The sequence below is a fragment of the Panicum hallii genome, chromosome 2 (assembly GCF_002211085.1).
Source record: "Panicum hallii strain FIL2 chromosome 2, PHallii_v3.1, whole genome shotgun sequence".
NCBI lineage: Eukaryota > Viridiplantae > Streptophyta > Magnoliopsida > Poales > Poaceae > Panicum > Panicum hallii.
In genome coordinates, this window is record NC_038043.1 from 17,458,668 (window position 1) to 17,468,651 (window position 9,984).

A 9,984-nucleotide genomic window follows, 5' to 3' on the forward strand; every position below is an offset into this window, starting at 1 on the left:
AGGGGAAGGCATGGGAACGAGCCTCGTAGGGGCGGCGGTGCTGCAGGGAAGGAAGAAGGGGTGGGGAGGGGGCGGCGCTGCAGGGAGAGCAGGGGAGGGGAGGGGGCGGTGCTGCAGGGAGGGAAGAATGGGACGGGAGGCTGCGCTACAGGGAGAGGAGGGGAAGGGAGGTGGCGGCGATGAGAGAGCGGAGAGGAGTCAGGGGAGTGGAGGAGCAAATGGGGGAGAGAAAAAGGAGATGTGAGAAATGAGAGGAAGAGGGAGAGAATAAAAAAATAAGAATATAATGATGTTAACATCACCGCCCCGGTAGTGATAGTGGGCATCATCGCTGGTTCATAATACGACCGGGTGGTGATGCTCTTCAAACCTATCACCGCCGGTTTATAATATGATCCGGCGGTGATGTCCAGTATCACGGCCGCTGTGGCAGAACCGCCTGAATTATTCCGGTTCAAGTGCGCAGACCATAGCTATACAGGCGATAGGATCTCAACGTACTTCAAACGGAACAACTCATTGGTCTGTCGGATCACCGCCCGATTCAACCACGGTTACACAGGATCGACATAGATTTAACTCGCACGAAGGCGAGTCCAGCCTTACAACAGCTCGCAAGTTTTACACCATAGGATAATTAAACATTATTACACAGAGGTTTTATTTCATCCTAGCTAATACAAATTTATACCAGCATTATTCGAAACTTCAAGTTTTAACTGACATTATTCAGAGGGGTAGCGGAAAAGATACAATAATGCGACTACTCGTCGCAAAGCAGGCACCATACTTAGCCCAAAGCATGGCGTTATTTCGATGGGTTATTGCCGGCTGGGGACGAATCCCATTCCACGCACCAGCCAGGCGGTAAAGCGCAGGGCCAAGGAGAACTAGCCACTGAGTCCTCGAATGGCATACCTGAAAACCACATTACTAGCAAGGCTGAGTATACTAATACTCAGCAAGGCTTACCCGACCTTTGGGTATACTTAGCCCATAACTAGACCATGATAGGTTGAATGGCTCTAGTTTTGTTTTGCTGAAAAGCAACAAAGAGTATGTCCTTACTTTCATATTTTAGCTTTTTGATTCTAGATTCTTTTAATCAATCTAGGTAAGCATCTATACTAGTCAAGCAAGGTAGATATTACGCATACATAAAATTATTCCATTAACTGTTATTGTTATTACTCTATGTGGCAGAAGTATCAAGTAGTGTCAATCTCCGCGAGAAACGGATGATTCTGAATCGAGTTTCATAACCTTGCAAGGAATCCTAACTCACACGCTCGGAAACTTTCCTTTTCAGGCAACCGTTCCCATCTTATTTCGGGACGTGGATCAGGGCCACCACAAGCGACTGTAGGACCATACGCACATTCACTGTGCGGGACGTACGCCTACAGCGCGATTGTATGGCCGTACTCCCGTTTGCTATGCAGAACGTACTCCCACACGTCGGTGCGTGTGTGACAAAACCAAAATTTGAGTGGTGGGATAAGTCCACTAGCCGGGCCAATCAGGTAATAGGCTTACCGCTACAATATTTACGGTATGTGGCTAGTACTTTTGAAATACTTGACCACCACTATCACACACTGTGACCTTATCAAACTTAAACCAACACAGACGGGTACCATTCCAAATCATGATACTGCACATAATCCCATCCGTGATCCTTATAGTGATTGCAAAATAGTAAACAATCAACTCCTATATCGCGCGAGTGACAGGAAATCACTCGACTTCTGCCGGTCCTATTAGCTGAGCATCTACTCGATAAGGACTCAAAAATATTACATAGGTTTCTAAGTTTCATGCATCTAGGGTTTCATTACAACTCCTAAAACTTAATGCACAATATAGTTATATAACATAATAAGTGCATAATTTGAAAAACTGGGTTATGCATCGGGGCTTGCCTTCTTGGGTGGGGCTGGGGTTAGGAATGTCAATCACTTCCGAACTTTGGTTCGGGGCTTCAGTAAGATCTTTGGAGACGTGCACTTGGTCTTCAGATATACTCCGCTCGGGTTCCGGGACCAACTCGTAGGTTCCGTCTTCAAGCGTCGTCGATTCTACATGACATGCAATGATTTAAATTAAGTGATTATTAAGTTAATAACTTTCCTTCACGATAAAGTTGCAATCCAATAACTCACATTCAAAGCATCACAAAGCAAAGATTTGAATTCCAAGAATTTCAACTTACTTATGGTACATTAAACCAATTAACTCTACTAGCATCATAATTAATCTCTATAGCTTCAAGCATAGGAGCACTGAGGTTAGGAATTTAACTACATATACCTAAAGTTAATACAAGACTGTTGTTAATTTTTCATATTTTTAAGTCTAACAGGATAATAGTATAAAAATGGACAAATTCAAACTTAAGATAAGAAGTTTTATTTTTATTTTGAAATCTACAGAGGTTCTGGCCTTGAATTTTGATAAATATGTTCATCTCTATCAGATGAGCTTGCCACAAATTTTTCATAAATTTTTGAAAGTAGAAGCTAATTTATTTGAATTTAAATTCAAATTTCAAGTTTAAATCAAATCCTAAGGCAAAACAGTGCTATAAAATCATTCAAAATTCCCTATAAATTACCTTAAATCAGAATAACACATGATAACAAGATTTAAGTGTGGAAGCATCAGTAGCATGCTTGAATAAATTTACTTGATTTCAAACTTACTTTGCACAAGTTTAAATTGGTTCAAGTTAGAGTACAGTACTGGTGGTGAAATTTGCACACAAGTTCACTCATATCACATACAAGTTGCATACCAAAAGTCTCATGAAATAAAGCTAGCATGCAAGAGATACATACAAGATCCCCTTTTGTTAAACTTTAAAATAACACTTAAAGCATTAAGTTTCAAATTAAACTTTAGTAAAAAAGTTGTAGAACTGGACTTCTAGAGTATAACCGAACTGGTTTTTACAACTTTTGGATTTTTTCATGAATTTCTACAAATTTTCAAAGATGGCTGGTTTGAATTGAGGGGGTACTGATACTTTGCAGAGAAGACCCTAGAAAGAAAAGAAAGTATGCAATTGGGTCCCTGGTCGGATTTGAACAGAGGGGCAGCACGACGGCGATCAAATTCCGGCGAGGAGGCTCACCGGCAGTGAGGGGAAAGTGGGGGAAAAGGTTCAGGAGCTCACGGCGGGCTCGGGGGTGGCCGGAACCGAGGAAGGATGGTGCGGAGATGGCGGTTCGATGGAGGACTGAGCCGGCGCGGCGAGGTCCCGAGGCGGCGGCGGCGTTCTGGCGGCCGGAGTGCAGGAAGGCGGCGAAGAAGTGGCTAGGAAGCTTTCTCGTGTAGATGTAGTGCTAGTGGTGAGCTCGGTGAGGGCCGAGAGGGGGTGAAATGTCGGGACGACGGTGAGGCCGAGCGGTTGCGGTGAACAGGACGGCCGGCGCGGCGTTCTAGTGGTGTGAGCGTGAGGGGATCGAAAAGAACTGGTCAGGGAGCTTTAATGGGGTGTAGTGGTGCCGGTGGAGCACGAAATCGTGGGTGTGGGGCGACGGAGGTGGCTGATGACGGCAAGCAGGACTGCAGCGGAGCGGTGGCGACGGTGATCGAGTGAAGAAGAACACGAGGAAGTGCAATGTGGCCGCGCGAGGAAGTAAAAGAAGTCAAGGGGAATTCCTGGACGCTCTGCGGAACCAAGAAGGGGCACAGGCGAGCTGGAGCAGCTGTGGGCGACCGGCGGCGCGATGTGGCGGCTGCGGGGGACGGCGGTGCGACGTGGCGGGGCGGGGAAAAGCCAGCAGGGTCGGGCGAGCGGCGGCCGGGTACGCTGGAGGGCCAGGTGGTGGGGTTAAAGCGCAAGGGGTAGTTGGCAGCGCGGGAGCTCGCCGGTGAAGGGCAGCGGGCGGTGGAGCAGGAGGCAGAGAGAAACAGAGAGGGAGGGGGGAGAGAGGAAGACGACGAGGACTTCTTCATAATTTTCCAAAAGGGCAAGGGGTGCACTGTAAAGTAAAGTTTTCTTTCAAACCATAGCCCAAATGAAAATATGCCCAAAAGCAAAAGTGTAGAGTTTAAAAAGAACTACAACTTTGCTTTAAGGGTTAGCTTCAAAAGAGTTAGGGTTTTGAAACTAATTTAAAATCCGACAAACTATCAAATTTCACATAAAACCTATTTAAAATTCACATTCCAATTGAAACCTTATGGTGATTCTACTTCTTACAGTGGTTTAAAAGTAGATTCTTGCCTTTACAAAACTAACCTTCATACAATTTGAAATTACCCAACCTTCAAACACATTTAGCAAAAGAACCCTAATTTTTCCATAATTACAAAATTACTCTTTAACTTGCATTTAGGTTTCTAAAAGTATTGATCAAAGCAACACACACTTCATTCTAACAAGCACAACATATACTAGAATTTAGCATGCCTATCTTCTAAGTACCTGAATGTCACAGCTGCATCCAAAGAGAACAAGCGGTGATGGGATCTTTGCAATAGGGGGTTCCGTAGTAGTGTTGTATCCCGCCGCGCTCCAATCGCAGCAAGTCAGCCATGGGGGATGGTGTCTAGGTGCTTCTTTCTCAGGGACGCGGTCGCGGACGCCCGGCACTAGTCCAAGGTGGCAGCAGCGGTGGCGCTCGAGCAGTTGCACCACGGCGGCCACCTCCTGCCTTGGGAGGATGCCAACGGCATGGTGCGCGTCTAGACCGTCGTTAGCAAGCATGAGCTCAAGGAGATGGTTGCGGCGGTCAGTGACAGGGCCGCCACGGTGACCGTGGTCGCGGCTGCGGCGGCGGTCACTGGCAGCACGCAGCTAGGGGCTCTTGCGCGGGCGCGGAGCAGAGACAGCAGTTGCTACTGTAGCACAGCATATGGCGGGCGGCTGAGGCGGCACGCCGGATGCAGGCGAGCGGGGAGTGGGAGTTCGGCCTGCAGAGCATCCCCGAGGAGGTCTACGGAGCGCTGGAATTTAATTTTTTCGAGCTCATTATTGGGAATTGTTGGAGAGGTGGTGTTTCATTATTGGGAATTGTTGGAGAGGTGGTGTTTTTTCGGCTCCTAATAGTTTTTGGCAAGTCCAAGTATTTTAGGACTATATTTTTTAGGCACTCTTGCATATGCTCTTACGGGGTCAGACAATGTCGGAGGCTCAAGAACAGAAGGGACGCTGGCGCATGGCCGTGACATGAGGGAGATCTACCATTGGCTTGTCCCAAGTACATGTGTTTGGCTTGGTGCAATTTGGAGTGGCAAGGTGGGGTTAAAGTGGAAATGGAAAAATATATTCATCATTTATTTGCTACAATGGACTTCAATTTGATTCTAAAGTATTCAACTCTTCGCTTCTAAATTGGCCATCTCTTTGCTTCAATGCACTCCTATATATTTGATTCTAAAGTATTCAACTATGTCATTATCAAAATATAATAAACAAAGTATACATGGTACTATCATACATATATACCACACATACATGCATGTTGGTAGCGAGGAACATATTGATTTCAATGTTTAGCAATCAGTAAACAAGTTTGATTTCTTAATAAATCACATAAGAATCATAATATATAACAAGTCATGCTAAACTTTATGGATACTCATGACAAAAAATTATGTAACTTGCTACTTTAAATAATTATTTGAGAAAAAATTATAACATATCTTCATTACTTCTAATTTAGCCGTAGTTGTTTGAGAAAAACATACGGCTATATTTAATTCTTTGGTACGGGAAATTGAGGTGTAGGCTTACACATGTTTATGCCATTGTAGCACTTGAGGTGTAGTTTAGGACCTAGGATCTATATTCCTAAGAAAATCCATAGAGATGGTATGAAATAAGAGATACAAGTGTACGACGTGAAAGAGCCTTTAGCCTAATGGTTAGAGAACCTAAGCATCCAGTAGGGTTAGGTTCAACTGCTCATGGGAGTGAATTAGAATGGATCTGGTTTAAATAAAACTTATATAAAAAATAGGTAGGGTTCTCCCCTACTGACTTTGGTAAAAAAAAAGGTACAACCAGCACTAGGTTTTCAACTTAATATGCCGGAAAAAACATTTCCTACCAACTGCAGCAGGTAAGTTGAAATTAAGAAGTCAAAATTCGGATTAATGATGTCAGGGAGAATGGGCTGTAAATTAAAGGAGATGACAAAGCTCAACAAGCTAAGATTTCAACTCCACAGGTACGGTCGAACACACGGAGGTGGAGATGCAAAGGGGAAAACTATAAATAGGGATGAAATGGCATATTGCATAAAGAATAGTTGGTAAACAGAAAAGCTTAGAATGTCTATGGGTATTTGTGTTAAGAAATGAACAAATGATAGACCATGGGAGAGAAATTTCTAATGCGTAGATGCACCTTTTAAGATGGCTAGCTCGTGCAGTACATATGACTAGTGAGTACTAAACTGTTATCAAATTTTATGGGGAGTAAAATGCACTGGGGTCCTTAGACTTGTTAGGGTGTGCCGAGTAGGTCCATCAACTCCAAAAATGCAGATTAAGCCCCATAATCTATTTAAGTGTGTCACTGGAGGTGCAAAACATCTCTGACCGGTGTTGACCACCTACGTGGACCACCACATCCGATCCAGCGTGGTTTTGGTGGTTGCGAGAGTAGGGCATATACGCAAATCACCCCTCCCCCAAACTAGAGACCCCTCCCTACTCTTTGCCCCCGCCCGTTCATCTTCGTCGCCGCCGAGGCGGAAGGGGGGCGATTAGGGCTCAGGTGATCGGCGAGGTATGGAGAGCGGCGACTACTGGAGTTCACGTTGGAGATCCTAAGGGAGCAGAGCTGGCCCAGTCGCGGCAATGGAAGGCCCTGGATGGCTCCTTGACTGCGTGGAAAAACCGAGCCTGCGCCCCAGTATGGTGAGTCGATTCAAGCCCCAATATTTGAGATTGGTTAGTTTCGCACCTTGATAGGAGTAAAGTAGAGTATGTTTTTGGTGGAAAGATGGGGTATTTGGAGGATTTCGTATGGATTGATAGGTTAAAGTAGCATTTTGGATTTGAAATGGATTTTGGGGGTCATGAATTTTGATTCATGGTTCTGTATTATAGGTTCTAGTTTGGAAGAGTTCATGGTTGAGGTTCACCATGGAAGGTTTTTTGTTGGAAGTGTGATGAGGACATCACTCATTTGGATGCACACAACACTTCTCCGCTGGACATTCAAGGTCCAATCACTAGAGCTCGTGCACGACAATTGAATTTAGAGGTGAGCTCGTTCCTAAGCACTTCAACTTATGATTTTGAGAATAGATTGCTACCTAATAATTATATTATAATTAGAAACCAAGGAGAGGACCAGGAGATGCATGGAGAAGGGCTTGGAGGCGTGGAGGTACAGCAAGGGATTGCAAGCAAAGTTGGAGATCCAATCCAAGTACACTTCGAGTCCACCTCGGAGTCCAGGAGCAGTCTGCCTTAAATTGGACGCCAAGGCCACATATGGAGTCGGATTTGGATGTTCTATATATGGTTGGAACCATAATTTCATAAGGCTTCCAATGGCACTGGTCCCACCTTAAAATTCCTTCTGAGTCGACAGAAATCATCGAAACAATTAGACATCTAGAATCTGTGGTGCTGCATCACCATCTTTTGGGCCACTGGCCCGTGTATCGTGTTGGAGCCCGTTAGGGTTGCATCCAGGGGACTTGCACACTCCTAACTCCTTTTTATTCAGTAGCTGTCACCACTTTAGGATTTAGATTTTGCTTAGATTCAATATGTCATCGAACAGTGTCGCTGTTCATCGGTTTGTGAGACCCGAACTTGTGAGTTTAATCATTCATCTGCAAATTGGTTGCATTCTTTCTTGTTCTTGCTTGTGTTCTTCGATTGACAGGCAAGGATTAGCCTTCTTGGCGAGGTTGACTGAGCACCGCCGGTCGATAAGTAGAGGAGATGTTGTGCGGCGATTGCGGGATTCGGAGCGTGTTGTTCAGAAGCCGGATCCAATTGTGTAGCGACTCCACCAAATCAAGAGCTATCGGAACCTTTCGGAAGATTGGGAACCCTAGTCTACATCAAGTGGTATCCAGAGATAGGTTTACCGTCAGGTTCATCTTACCCTTGTTAGATTTATTTTGCCTTCATCCTAGAGTCCACAGAAAAGCTAAAAAATTTTATCTCCTTCCTGGACCATGTTTAGCCGTTTGCATAATTCTGTTTCAGAGTCCGTATTGTTAAGTTTGTGTCCTAGTTCATGTCTTTGTTGCTGGTTTAGTTCGTGTTTTAGTTCATTTGTGTTTTCCTTTTCCGCTGCCATCGTTTCCACATTTATTTCCCCCACCTGATTCGCATCCGATTCCGATTCAACCACCAGCAAAACTTAATTCGGAGGGTCCTCCTTAAAATTGGTATAACTTTTCGCTCGGAACTCCGATTGAGGTGATTTTTTTTTCCCGGAAAGAATTTGAAAAATTGCACATACGATTCCTAGGCTATGCGGGGTGCGGTGATCTCAAAAAAAATTAAAAAAAATTAGGAAGGCACTTGATTCGAGCTCCGAAGTTCCAACACCAGTTTTTCCAAACACTCGCGAATTTCTACCGATCATATCTTTCATTGGTTTGAGCTAATCCTTGGTGCTGGTCCTATTATTGTACCCCTGGTTGAGAAAAAAATATCAAAAAAACAAAAGCAAAAAAACAAAAATTTGATTCCTACTAGTGCTAATAGACAAAACAGGAGGCTTTCACATGTTGTTTCTCATAGTGCTGCCGGATACTTGTTGATCTTGTCATTACTATTCATCATATTCATCCTTGTGCCTTTCTTGTTGACACTACTGTTTTAAAGGCACGAGTAGACTAGCAATTAAGGACTAGTAGCTTTGGACATTTATTCAGTATTACTATCTGTTATTGAATTGTGTTTCACTCACATATTTGGCCTTCCTATAGCTCCACATACAACTTCTGGACAGCAGGTTTTTGACCCTTGCAATCGCAGAGCACGCCTCCCAGGTAATCTTTGCCTTGCTGGTAAGACCCTTGTAAGAGCTTGGTAAGTTGTTTCCCTATTGCGGTGTTGATTGAGAGGCACCACTGTCCCTGTGTAGTAGATTATTAGGGATAACCTTCACTATTTGTTCCTATTCTTGTGTCTACAATGGCAGGTGATGATGGATGTGGCACCCCCAAAGACTTCCACGAGTGTGTGAGCCAAGATCAACTACGTGAGGCCATCGAGCAGGGGAAGCAGGAGATGACAAACACTATCACCCAGGCAATCACCGCCGCCATCAAGGACTTCAGGCTCCATGAATCCATTGAGCGCTTGGATAAACGGATATCCACTCTAACCGACAGGGTGGTTGCGTTGGAAACTCGTCCCCCACCCAATGAAGATGAGGACGTGGTCTATGATGTCCATGGTAACATAGATGAAGAAGCCACCAGAGACGCGCGACTTCGATGTCATCTACGCACCAACACCATAGGTATGGGAAGTAATCGTAACCGTGCTCCTGATGACCCTTATGCTAAGATTAAATTCAGTATACCTTCATTTTCTGGACATTATGATGCTGAGGGATATCTTGATTGGGAGATAACTGTCGAGCAAAAATTTAGTGCCCATCTTGTACCTGAACAACATAGAGTTCGACAAGCCACTAGTGAATTTAAGGATTTTGCTATCATTTGGTAGATTGGTTTAACTTCAGCGGGGCTTGCACCTACTACATGGGCAGAACTTATGGTTGCTATGCGCGATAGATTTGTTCCCCCTTCTTATCATAGAGATCTGTGTAAGAGTTTGATGCGCTTAGAACAGGGAGATAAGTCTGTACAGGACTATTATGGTGAGCTTCAAAAGGATTTGATGCGTTGCGGCATAGTAGAGGGAACTGAGGATTCTATTTGTCATTTTTACTCAGGTTTGCGGCGTGATATTCAGGACATAGTGGATTATAAGGAGTTTAACACCATCAACCAGTTGTTTCAGTTGGTTATGTTTGCAGAAAAGGAG

At 44.5% G+C, this 9,984-nt stretch overlaps 1 pseudogene; it reads left to right on the top strand.

The window, feature by feature from the left end:
• The first annotated feature begins 4,549 nt into the window (after positions 1-4,549).
• Positions 4,550-5,311, top strand: LOC112880913 (annotated as a pseudogene).
• The last annotated feature ends 4,673 nt before the right edge of the window (positions 5,312-9,984 follow it).